This window comes from Lacerta agilis, chromosome 1, assembly GCF_009819535.1.
Source record: "Lacerta agilis isolate rLacAgi1 chromosome 1, rLacAgi1.pri, whole genome shotgun sequence".
Classification (NCBI taxonomy): Eukaryota; Metazoa; Chordata; class Lepidosauria; order Squamata; family Lacertidae; genus Lacerta; species Lacerta agilis.
Genome location: NC_046312.1, coordinates 91,009,179 through 91,020,566, shown reverse-complemented (window position 1 = coordinate 91,020,566; position 11,388 = coordinate 91,009,179). Strand labels below are relative to the sequence as shown.

At 44.4% G+C, this 11,388-nt stretch overlaps 1 protein-coding gene across 3 annotated transcripts in view; it reads left to right on the top strand.

The window, feature by feature from the left end:
* Positions 1 to 1,334: 1,334 nt before the first annotated feature.
* The window catches only part of ZNF148 (zinc finger protein 148), a 28,061-nt gene continuing 18,007 nt past the window's right edge, over positions 1,335 to 11,388 (top strand). For 2 of the 3 annotated variants that reach the window (XM_033163228.1, XM_033163237.1), the window contains exon 1: positions 1,335 to 1,636. The gene's annotated coding sequence lies outside the window, so the exon portion shown is untranslated. The remainder of the gene's footprint in view (positions 1,637 to 11,388) is intronic. The other variant, XM_033163221.1, reaches the window with a different exon arrangement.

Here is an 11,388-nt window from a genome sequence, read left to right as displayed (position 1 = left end):
GGAGAGGCAAGCAGCAGTTTCTCCACTGTAGCGGAGAAGCTGCTGCTCGCCCGTCTTGCCGCCCGCCCCACAAGCACCCAGCCGCCCGTGGGGGCGCACGGCTCCCCCCGCTCGCTGCGCTCGAAGATGGGACTGGGCGGCCGGCTCGCAGCCTGCCCGGGAGCAGCATGGGCGGCAGCGGCTGTGCCGCCGGCGCGCGAGCGCCCGTCCACCCACCCGCCCGTGGGGGCGGGTTCGGTAGGGGGCGCCCGGTATGCCGGCGGGCTCGTGGGGGCGCCCCTGGGGGGGCTGGCGCCCTGGCACGCTGCAGCACCAGCCCCAATGGATGAGACGGGGCTGGCTAGCCCGTCCCGCCCAAGCCTGGCCAGCGCCCCCTCCATTTTGGCACCCTAGGCAATTGCCTAGTTCGCTTAAATGGACGCGCCGGCCCTGGCTGGGAGGCCAAAATCTCACTGCAACACTTCTGAATTCATCTTAGAAGGGGAAACTACCAGCTGTTTAGTCACTCACTACTTTATGGAGATGAACTTACCTGATCCATTAGATCAGTAACAGGCTTTGCTTTCTGGCTTACTGTAAGTGAAGACCAGATTGGTGGGCATCGGCAACAGGGCCTTTTCAGGTGTGGCTCTGCAACTATGGATTTCTCTTTTTATAAATTATAAATTATTTTTGCCCAACTCTTGTATACTTCATGATGATGCTGGTGCACTTGTTTGTTTGCCTTACTGTGTTTCATCTACAGTTATTTGTCAGTTTGAGGACATCAGGTGTGTGGAATAACCAGAGATAGGACAACGTAACCTAAGACCCTTTAACCTTGTTCACCAGAATGCAGTTGTTGCATCTACTCCCTTCCTGCACTCTCCTCTGCACTATTTAGGTATGCCCCCTTGCTATTCTCTTTACCTCTCTCTCCCCCCCCCCCTGATCTCCAAGTATTGAATTTCAAGTCAGAAGTCCAAGCTGGCTTAGAAACCACACCAATTAATCTAATTAGTCCTTGATGGTGGTGGCTGCAGTTTACTCAGAGATTTGGGATGGAGGGGCACACGCTCAGGAGTCACTCCCTAACACCAAAGTCCCCAGCACCCAGAAATAAGTCCTGGGGTTGAGACCTCTGAAGCCTTCCCCTCCCCCTCCCGTTCGCTTCTCTGTTACTCCTCTCGCTCTTTCACCCACCTTCCCTTCAGGGGGAGAGAGCAGCAGCAGCAGTAGCAGCAGCAGCAGCACCCCTGCTTCTGGTGGCGGGTTCGGATCCTGCGGGCGATTTCCCAAGCTGCACCGCGGCGGCGCTCTCTCTCTCTCTCTCTCTCTCTCTCTCTCCCTCGCTCGGCCCGTCGCTGTCACCGCCAGTAGGAGGCTGAGGCGGCTGCGCTTTCCCCGACCGGCCTGCCGCACGCCACCGCCGCTGCAGCAGCTTCTTGCAGGAAAGGGAGCCATCGCTGCTGCTGCTGCTGCTTGCTGCTGCCGCCGCCGCCATCATGGTGCCCGAGGCAGGAGCTGGAGCCGCGGCCTGGGGGCTCTGAGCCCCCCATCACCTCTTCTTCCCCCGCCGCCCTCGCCTTCCTCTGCCACCGTCGTCGTCATCGCGCCGCCGCCGCCGCCCTACTCTTTCCCCAGCTTCGGGCCGCCGGTAAGAATCCAGCCGCGGAGGGTACGGGAGGCGGGCCCGGGCTCCTTGGTGGGGCCTCGTCGCTTGAGCTCTGTGGCGGCACCGCGAGGGAGGGGCGGGCGGAGGGAGACGCTTCGGGCCTGGAGCGGGTGGGTGGCTGGCGGTGCGAAGTGCGTGAGGCGAAAGGGGGCTGAGGGGAGGGGAGAGTCCGGGCTCCGTCCCCAGTCCCCCCCCCCCCGGCTCCCCTTGCCTCCTTTCCAGATCCCTCTTGCACGGGGCCTTGCAACTGCTCGCCAGGAGGAGAGCTGGGATGTCGGGTTCGGGCGAGCGAGCGAGCAGGCCTCACTGGGGCTCCGGTAGCCCTCCGAGCCCTTCGTAGGTCAGGAAAGGCAAAGGCAAAGGAGACAAGATATAGGCAAACAAAGGAGGAAGGGGGCTATGGGGGGGGGGAGGGCAGGCGGGCGCCGGGGGCGGGCAGATCTCCCCCGGGAGGCTTCTCAGCTTCTCAACCCCTTCTTCTTCTTCTTCTTCTTCTTCTTCTTCTTCTTCTTCTTCTTCTTCTTCTTCCAAGGTGGCCTCCTTAAAAATAAAAAAAGGAGAAGAGAGCCTGGCAGACAAAGGGACTTGCAGGGATGACCGATCTACAGAAATGCACATTCCTAAACCTTTGGCCCACAGTGATTTCTTCCTCTCCCCTCTTTGCAGTTTTTATAACCTTGAGGGTTGTTGTTTTTTTAAAAAAAATAAGAAGTCACATAGGCTACCCTTCAGATACTTGACACTGGGACAGTCATGACTACAAAGGATGACCCCTTGCCACCGGCCCCTTGAACTACCTAACCCTGCAATTGACAGCCTGATTCAGAAGTGGCCAGCCCCAACTCTGGTTGCTTCCTGTTCCAGCAAGGGATCCCTAGGATTCCTGAAGACAGCAGGGCAAACATTAGAGACAAAGGGATTGACAGGTCCCTATGAACAGGCATCTTCAACCCCTAACAGGCAATTTCGTCCTGCTCTGAACATTGCATTTTGATATAGATGGGTAGGTAAATTTCCTGCAGGACTTTCCCCCTTCCTCTTTCAGAATTGTTGCCGCAAGCGTAAGTCTCATGGAGACCCACATGCCCTGAATCTGAAGAGCCTGTAAATAGATATGCAGAACAGAGATATCTAGCTTCTTTTTCCTGTTCAGCAGGGGACTCCAGTCTCCTTAGAGACAGACTGTCAGAAACATAGATTAAGGCTGCAGGCTTGTGCACACTTACATGGGAGTAAATGCCATTAATCTCAGTGGAATTTACTTCTGAGTAAGTAGTGCATCAAGCTGCACAAGACTGTCAGAACATGAAGTGCATCAGTTTCCAGATGCAGAACAATCTTAAACTTTCCTTCCCTCGCTTCCAGTATAGGCCCAAATACATTTCTTTTTCAGGTACTGAATTACGGAACAGAGACATGCACACTCAAACTGGGGCTGTCTACTTCCTACAACTACTGTTTGGATACATAACTTAGCCTAGCTCACACTCCTATGTGATAAGGATTTTGCAATATACTGTTAGGGCTCATTTATTTGTAAATAGTTGTATATTAAGGTACATAGCTTGTCATAAGCAGAGCATTGCTAAGTGGGCACCAAGGGTATTTACTGGTACTAAGAGTCAAGCTCAGTATGAATAGGAAGATAAAATCAGGGTGCCACTATGGACCCAGAAATACACTTACTTTTAAGCTACAGAGATACTTGAACATCATCTACACGCTTGCTGCTTCTTCTAGTGTGTGTTTCTCCGTGGGAGTTCATTTGGAATGATTTCAGTCAAGATACATGAATGGAAGATCTTGCATTAGAATTGGTCACCACTATGAATTTCTGAGGAAAAGTTTGTCAGCAGTAGTTTCTGGCTATCTTCCAGAGATTGTCTCTAAAAATCTGTGTGATTGAACAATTCCAACACAGAGGTTTTTATATTTATGCCTGTATGGGAATAATTTCCAAGTGTTCTCATAAAGAAATACATTGAAAATGGCCATCTTGGTTGTTGTTAAACTTAGCCCAAATACATTTGCTTTCCTTCAGAAATGGTTGTGGAAAGGTCAGAAACATTCAGATCCAGACTGAAATGGTGGCCTACATAAATATAATTGTAATCCAATATCTGAAAGCAGTATTGCCAGATCTGTGGCTATCTGCTACCTACCACTATTGAACCCACTATCTCATTCCCTCTTTAGTCTGGTTACACTCCAGTAGGTGCTTGTGGGGCATGAGAGAGATCATCAAAGTTTTCCATTTACAAGTTGAGACACTTATACTGTAGATGAAAATTCAGTTTTAGATTTAAAGTTTTCCTAAAATGTAAGATTGTATTCATTTTCAAAATAACAGTGGGGCTAAAATATGTGAGTGCAATAGATAGTTCCGTTTAAAGACAATTTTTGTGAGGCCTTCTTGTTCTGTGTCATTTTTGGAAGATTGGGTTCCAGTTGTGTAGGGTGACATTCCACCATGTTTTTCATTAGTGTCTACAAAAAAGAGAGAGCCCGTTATAGAGTTTTAAAGGTACAACATCCTTTCTGTTGGTTATCTTTGTTATGCAACTATTATTTTCTAGGTTAACTGTTGTTACTAGTTTGAAGGACCTTAGTCTTTTTGGATTTTAATCTTCAATAACAATTGTTTTTTGTGGGCCAGATAGATGTTGAACTGCCAGTAGTGATTTGGGAAAAGGCTTTCTTCCTTTTCAGAATAGAGAGTTGGGGGAGCTTATTTTTTACCCAAATGTTGGCTGCGGTTCTACCAGAGTTATCCACAAATAGGTTCCTTGGACTTCAGTAGTGGACTTCAGTAGGACTGGCAGATTTGCAACTTTGTGCAGGGTTGTAGCCTTGATATTTACTTAACTTTGAGAAGGGTTCATTCAGGCTGGGGCTTCTATTAAAATCTGTATGCAGAACTAGTTTGCCAGTATTGAACAAACACTTGTGGCTGGCTATTTATTATAACACATCTTGCCCTGATTGTGAAAATGTGAGGCTGTGCTTTTGTTTGTTTTTGTTAAACATAGTTTTTGTCTTTGCAAAAAAACTGGGGTTTTGGCCTGTGTGACTATATATGATAGATAACCCTTAAAAAGATAGAGGACTATGTCCAATGTTGGTCCTATTCAGAGTAAACCCTTGGATTGACATTGCTAATTTAGGTCCATTAACTTCAGTGGGTGTACAATACTCTTAAATATAATATACTTGGATACAGTCCAAAGTAACATGTTTTTGATAAATTATATACATTTAAACTGATACATCTTCAAGTCATGTCTAAGTGATTGGAGGAACAATTAGGCAATGTAATTACTACTAAAGTTTTATAAACTGGGGTTTTGCTTAGGGTTTTTCTGTAAATAATTTCATCATTCTGACTGCATTGGTCTAAGTAGCAATAGATCAGATGATGACAGAAGGACACCCTTTTAAGAGCTCTCATAATTTTGCAATTTGAATACAACTTAATAGAGAATTGAAAAATGCTGAACTTTACTTCTCTCTTTTCATGTATTGGAGATGATTATTGGATGCTTCAGAATGATATTTGAAGAAGAAGAAAACCCCAACTACTAATGTAGAGTTGGGATGTAGTTTCTTTCTTTCACAAAAGCATTCTCTAATTTAAGATCTGCTGCAAACCTTTCAGAAGACAGGTTTCCCCCCCAATATCAACCAGCTATGGTAATGCTAGGGTTCCATTTTTTTGTATAAGCATCTAATCATCCTTTTGAATCCAGTCAAAGCCTGCAAGGGTTGAAAGTTAATATTTAGACTATTATTTAAAGAGTATCCTGCACACCACTGGGTAAAGAAAAAGCATGAGGTGATATCCATTGTGACAAAAGCGGTTCATTCCTTCTTCTTTTCCCTCCTTGAAAGCACCTGCACCCTGCAATATGCTCAGGGGGTTCCCCAACTCACAGGAGTGTATTTGCAAGGTGCACAGGGAGCTGTGGTGGATGGGGACAGAAGTCCCACTGCATGTTGACATCATTGGATGTTCACCCAGTGGCGTAGCAAGGTGGGGGCGATGGGTGCTTGCCGCCCCCAGTGCCACCCTGGAGGGGGTAACACTCTGGGCACCTCTCCTCCCTGCTGCCGCTACCAGCGCGCTCCGCTTAAAAGCGAAGCGTGCTGGCGGCGGCTTCGGCGGTGTTGTGTGGGGGGAGAGGAAGAGCGGCGAGCAGGTTTGCGAGCAAGCTGTGGAGCGAGGCTGCCTCGCTTCACGGCTTGCTCGCAGGGATCAGTGTAAAATCAGTATCTTAGCTATTTTATCATTCTCTCTATTTGAGATTGTCAATAAAGCAGTACATTATATCCTGTTTAACATGAGCACCTAACTCGAGGTTCAAAGCAAGTAAACAGCCATTTAAGAGAATTGATATCATTCATTGCTCATCATTATAGGTGTATATACACATATTTCAACAGAGCTAAGAGCTAACATAACTCTCCAAAATACATAATGAGTGGATGCCACATTTTCCTAAAATGATTATTTTCTGGTAGACTATCTATCTTAATTTGAAATGTCATTTTTTTCATGATAAGAATCTCCCACACTTCTAAGAGCCATTGTTTCCTTGTCGGTTGCCTGGGATCCTTAAGTAGTCAAGCCATCAAGAATTTGGTTACAGCAAATAAAGCAACTAAAAGCTGCTAGAAGAAGAAGAAGAAGAAGAGTTTGGATTTGATATCCCGCTTTTCACTACCCGAAGGAGTCTCAAAGCGGCTAACATTCTCCTTTCCCTTCCTCCCCCACAACAAACACTCTGTGAGGTGAGTGGGGCTGAGAGACTTCAGAGAAGTGTGACTAGCCCAAGGTCACCCAGCAGCTGCATGTGGAGGAGTGCAGACACGAACCCGGTTCCCCAGATTACGAGTCTGCCGCTCCTAACCACTACACCAAACTGGCTAGGCCTTGTTATACCAACTATATTATTAAATAGATCGCATATCATTCTCACAGGGTTGGGTTTTTTTTTTAAGTCATTATACCACTCTAGTGCAATATTATATTTTTTGAGCAGTTTCACATTTGCACTGATTTTTGAATTTTGCAAAGCATTGCATTTGATTGGCCAGTTTCAATGAAAACGTTATCAACAGGTGTTGCTAACTTGTGGGCTGTATGCAGGCTCCCAATAGGGTTTTTTGACCCTCCCATAATTTGCAGTTAAATTTTTTCAACCTCTCCTGTGGATCCTTGCTGTGATATGTCAAAAGGTTTATTGTGGTCCTCCAAAGTTAACATTTAACCCCCCCCCCAAAAAAAACCTGTTTTAAACTGACTGCTCCTGCGATACTGTAATGCCAGAAGGTTTCATGACCTCTCAAAAATTTTGTCCCAAATTCTGCCCCCATCACTTCCATAGCTTCCCTGCTGTGATTGCATGTATGAGAAGTTTTTTCTCTGACCCCCAGGAACCTCCAGAAGGTGTCCTTAAAAAGGGGGGAGGCTCACTTCCTTTTATATTTCACCCATACTCACTTTTTCACTTTGGCTACATCCACTTTGACATTTGGTCTCCATGTGTTAGTGTAGCTCTCAGCATAAAAATGGTTAAACACCCTGGTTCACAACATACTTTATTTTTGCCTTTTAAAAGAATGTAACATATAGTTTAATTTTCCTTGGATGATACTCATTTTTAAAAGATACCACAAACACTGCACCTAGGCTGCTAGTATTAAAATTGGCATATGGTGATAAAAGTACTCTTTAAACATTAGAATTGCAGGATTTGATGTGATGGAAGATAGTAATTTTGGTAAAATGTAGGACCACCACCCATTCATCAGCAACCTGAGGACCCCATCAGTCCAGGTGGAAGTATTTTGTAGTAATCCATGTTGTAGAACTGCTGATTTCATATGACTCAAGCAAGAAACCCAAGTCAACTTAATGATGAAAACTTTGGAAGTACAGGTAATAAATATTCTGGCCCTCCTTTCTTTTTGTTAGCCAAGGCAATCAGACTTTCTAATGGGTGCTTACCTGCTTTAAAGGTGTTGTACACAACTTTTATATAAAAGACCAAATACACAAATAGTATCTGTGTGGGAGAAACCCACTTATCCTTAAAATAGCAAATGAGCTCACAGAAGAATGATTATACCCCAGAACACCAAAGATACACACTTTTCTCAAAGCATCTACTCCATCTGTAGTCTTTTGGCTGTTATCCAACAGAGAAAGTCTTATAAAATGTATGATCTTACTGGAAGCCCCTGTCCAGATCATTAGTACTGTTATTTGTCTTGGTTGTTATTTATTTGAGTTAATGCCGCAACCTATGAAATCTGAAGAGGTTTACAAAAGTGAAATGCAACAGGCAAGCTGGAGGCTTCAGTGGGACTTTGCACCTGATCAAATGAGCTGTTCTTTGAGCATGGTAGCTTACACAATTGTTTCCAGTGCAACTGCCCAATTGACCCCTGACTTGCTGCTGTTGTTCCTTTACCAGTGCTCTACTTGTTGCTCCTGCACAGGAGATACCCAGCATTGCAGCAGTGGACGTGTCGGGGCTTCCTGTTTCCCTCCTCCCCAAAATATCCATTCAGTCTGCCCCAGAGCATATTTTGGGGGTGTGCGAGGAGCTGCAGAGGGAAAGGGATGAGGAGGAGGGGAGCCCCATTGTGCAAACAGAAGTTGGTTGTGCAAGCAGGCTGACACCTTGGATGCTATCCCATGATTATGGTACAGGAATTAATGTGCACAAGTTTCTGAAATGGGATTATTGCATGCATCTATATTGGAATTGCTTTTACATGTTTTAATTGTTTCTGTTTGTTTGTGTCTTTGCTTTCATGGCCCTTTTTGGGAGTAAGGGTAGATATAAATTTAATTAATTAATTAATTAATAATAACGAATTGTCAGATGAGTATGGAGTCCTTGCTTTCAATTCTACTCAGTGGATTAGCCCATGGTCAAATGTTCCCTTAAGGCAAAATGCCCAGTGCAGTTGGTAATTTAACTGTCTGTTGCATTGCAATGTCACTGGGTAGAAAAAGCAGGGCTGAATACTCCTCATCCCGTTCTCCTTGCACATAGCATCAAGTAAGCCAGTTTTAAATCAATAGCACAGCATGAACAAAGAGAAATGATAATTTTATATTTTAGAGCAATAATGTTGGAAACATTACAGTACAGATAGCCAACATGGTGCCCCCCAGAAGTTTGTTTAATTTATTAAGAAAAATTCTTTAATTGCTTTATATTGAAAATAATTCAAAGCAGAAATACAATATATTAACAATCAAAAAGAGACATTTAAAAGCCTTTTTGTGTGTGGATTACATAGTCCCCATTTCACCAAACAGCATGACCAGTGGTCAGGGGTGATGGGAATTGTAAGTCAGGAACATCTGGAGGGTACTGTGCTGGCTAGCTCTGCATTACATATTCAACACATGCAAATCTGCAGAGCTCCAGTCTTTTTGTGGCAGAATATAAGCTATGATATTGTGGTTCCGTTGCTCAGCTCTGAATGGCTGCATCTAAACATTTGAAAGACACTGATCTTGTTGAACTTTCTGCTTCACTAATGCTATGGAGTTAAATGGCATTGCTTCAGTCTTCGAATTTGGTCATATGCCACAGGGGAAATTCTCTAAGTGGCAGCTCAATTCTGTTCCCTCTTGGTGCTGTGACAGCAAAGTTTTGTGCCATAAAAGTTGTGGTGGCATGCAGAGCAGAGCAAGTGAACAGTCCTCTGCTTTGAGTTCCTTGCTGGCACAAGGATGTACCGGTGTCAGGAAATGTGTTTGCAGGGACCTCTCTTCCCATCTTGAAAACCTCATTGCACAGTGCTTCTGTGATGTGAAGGGGATTTTCTCCTCTGCTTGAGTGGTAATGCCAATGGCTTTTAGTGCTTTTCCAGAGTGTGAGTCTAACTCCTGGTCAGCAAGTGGAACTAGCACTCACTCTTCTATCCAGTTGTCTCCACACACAGAGTATCATACTCATAGAAGCATCAGTGATCCCATTCTCTTTGGCAGTTACCGGTACACTTTTAAGGGTTTGTTGATTTCTTTTGTTGAAACGGAACATCACATATTACCTCTAAAGCTTCCTGTACCTTACAAACTCAGTCTCACTTTCACGTGTACCATTCCAATATTTAAGATGCACATCTGCCAAGTTGAAACAAAAGGACACTAAGATTATCTTAGTGGCTGCCCCAATATGGTGATACTCTCCTTCTTAGAGGCTCACAAGATTTCAAGTCTTCAGCATTTTCCTTACTTAGTCTGACTTTTGATGCCCTAAGTCAAAAAGATATGGGGCAGTAGTGGCTTTTTCTATTTAGTGTTTCATTATTCCCAAGCTTTCAAAAGGCAGGTTTGAAATGGAAATAAATAAATAAATAAATAAATAAATAATGTTAATACAGTAATGTTGTATAAATATGCTAAACTAAGAACTAACAGTTGCAATTTATGACTCTGTTTCTGAAGAATTACCTCTGTCCATTTCCCTTTCTTGCTTTGCATTTCAAGTGATTTAATTCTATGGAAATCTATAGGAACAAATCAATGCAAAACATAGTTTCATGGTTTAATGAATATGTATTTTAATATAAAGCCAAGTTCTCTATTTATCATAAATTTATTCTTTCATTGAGCAACGTACCTTTTTAATACAGGTCTTTAAAACATGGACTGGCCAACTTTGAGAGGTGGCTGGGACCACTCACCCACCAGTTTCCTGATATCATAAAGACATCAGTTCACTGATATCTCTTAAAGTTCAAAGGAGGTTGCTGCTACCTCTGATCAGCTGATGAGAAGTTAGCAATTATTGATATGACACTACGTATTCTCATCCAGCATTGGATACTGACGCAGTTACATCACTATATATGCAGCTGTTTTATGCTGAGTCAGACCATTAGGGCATCTTGCCTTGTTGTTGCCGTTTAGTCGTTTAGTCGTGTCCAACTCTTCGTGACCCCATGGACCAGAGCACGGCAGTCTTCCACTGCCTCCCACAGTTTGGTCAGACTCATGTTGGTAGCTTCGAGAAAACTGTCCAACCATCTTGTCCTCTGTCGTCCCCTTCTCCTTGTGCCCTCCATCTTTCCCAACAGCAGGGTCTTTTCCAGGGAGTCTTCTCTTCTCATGAGGTGGCCAAAGTATTGGAGCCTCAGCTTCAGGATCTGTCCTTCCAGTAAGCACTTGGGGCTGATTTCCTTCAGAATGGAGGCATCTTGCCTAGCAGTGCCAATCCTTCAGAAAAATCTCACATTCTCAAAACTGGGTGATGAGGATCACATGAAGATATGAAACAACTGTATAACAAATCCAACCGTTTCATCATCTTGCCCTGTGGTATATATTCTGTCCGACAACAGCTCTTCAAGGTTGCACGCTGATACTTTTTCCAGCCAAGATCCATTTTTAACAGATAATGACTGAGCCTGGGACATTCTCCTTGCAAGGCTTGTGCTGCTATTGCTGAGCTTGATTCTTAAAACCTTGTCAGATAAGTGGCCTGCTATATTGTTTCACTGTACTGGCAGACTAGAACGGATCATTCCTGACAATGTTTATGTTTGGGGCTATTATTAATCTGAACATTACTTTTATAGAATCAGAACTGGTGGTAAAGAATTATTTCTTGCCTTGCAACCTAATTTGTTACTTTGTAGATCTTTGCCCAAACTGGAACAGGAGAGGCCGGTCTCCTTTGCATTGTTGGTACTCTGGTTACCAGTTTGGT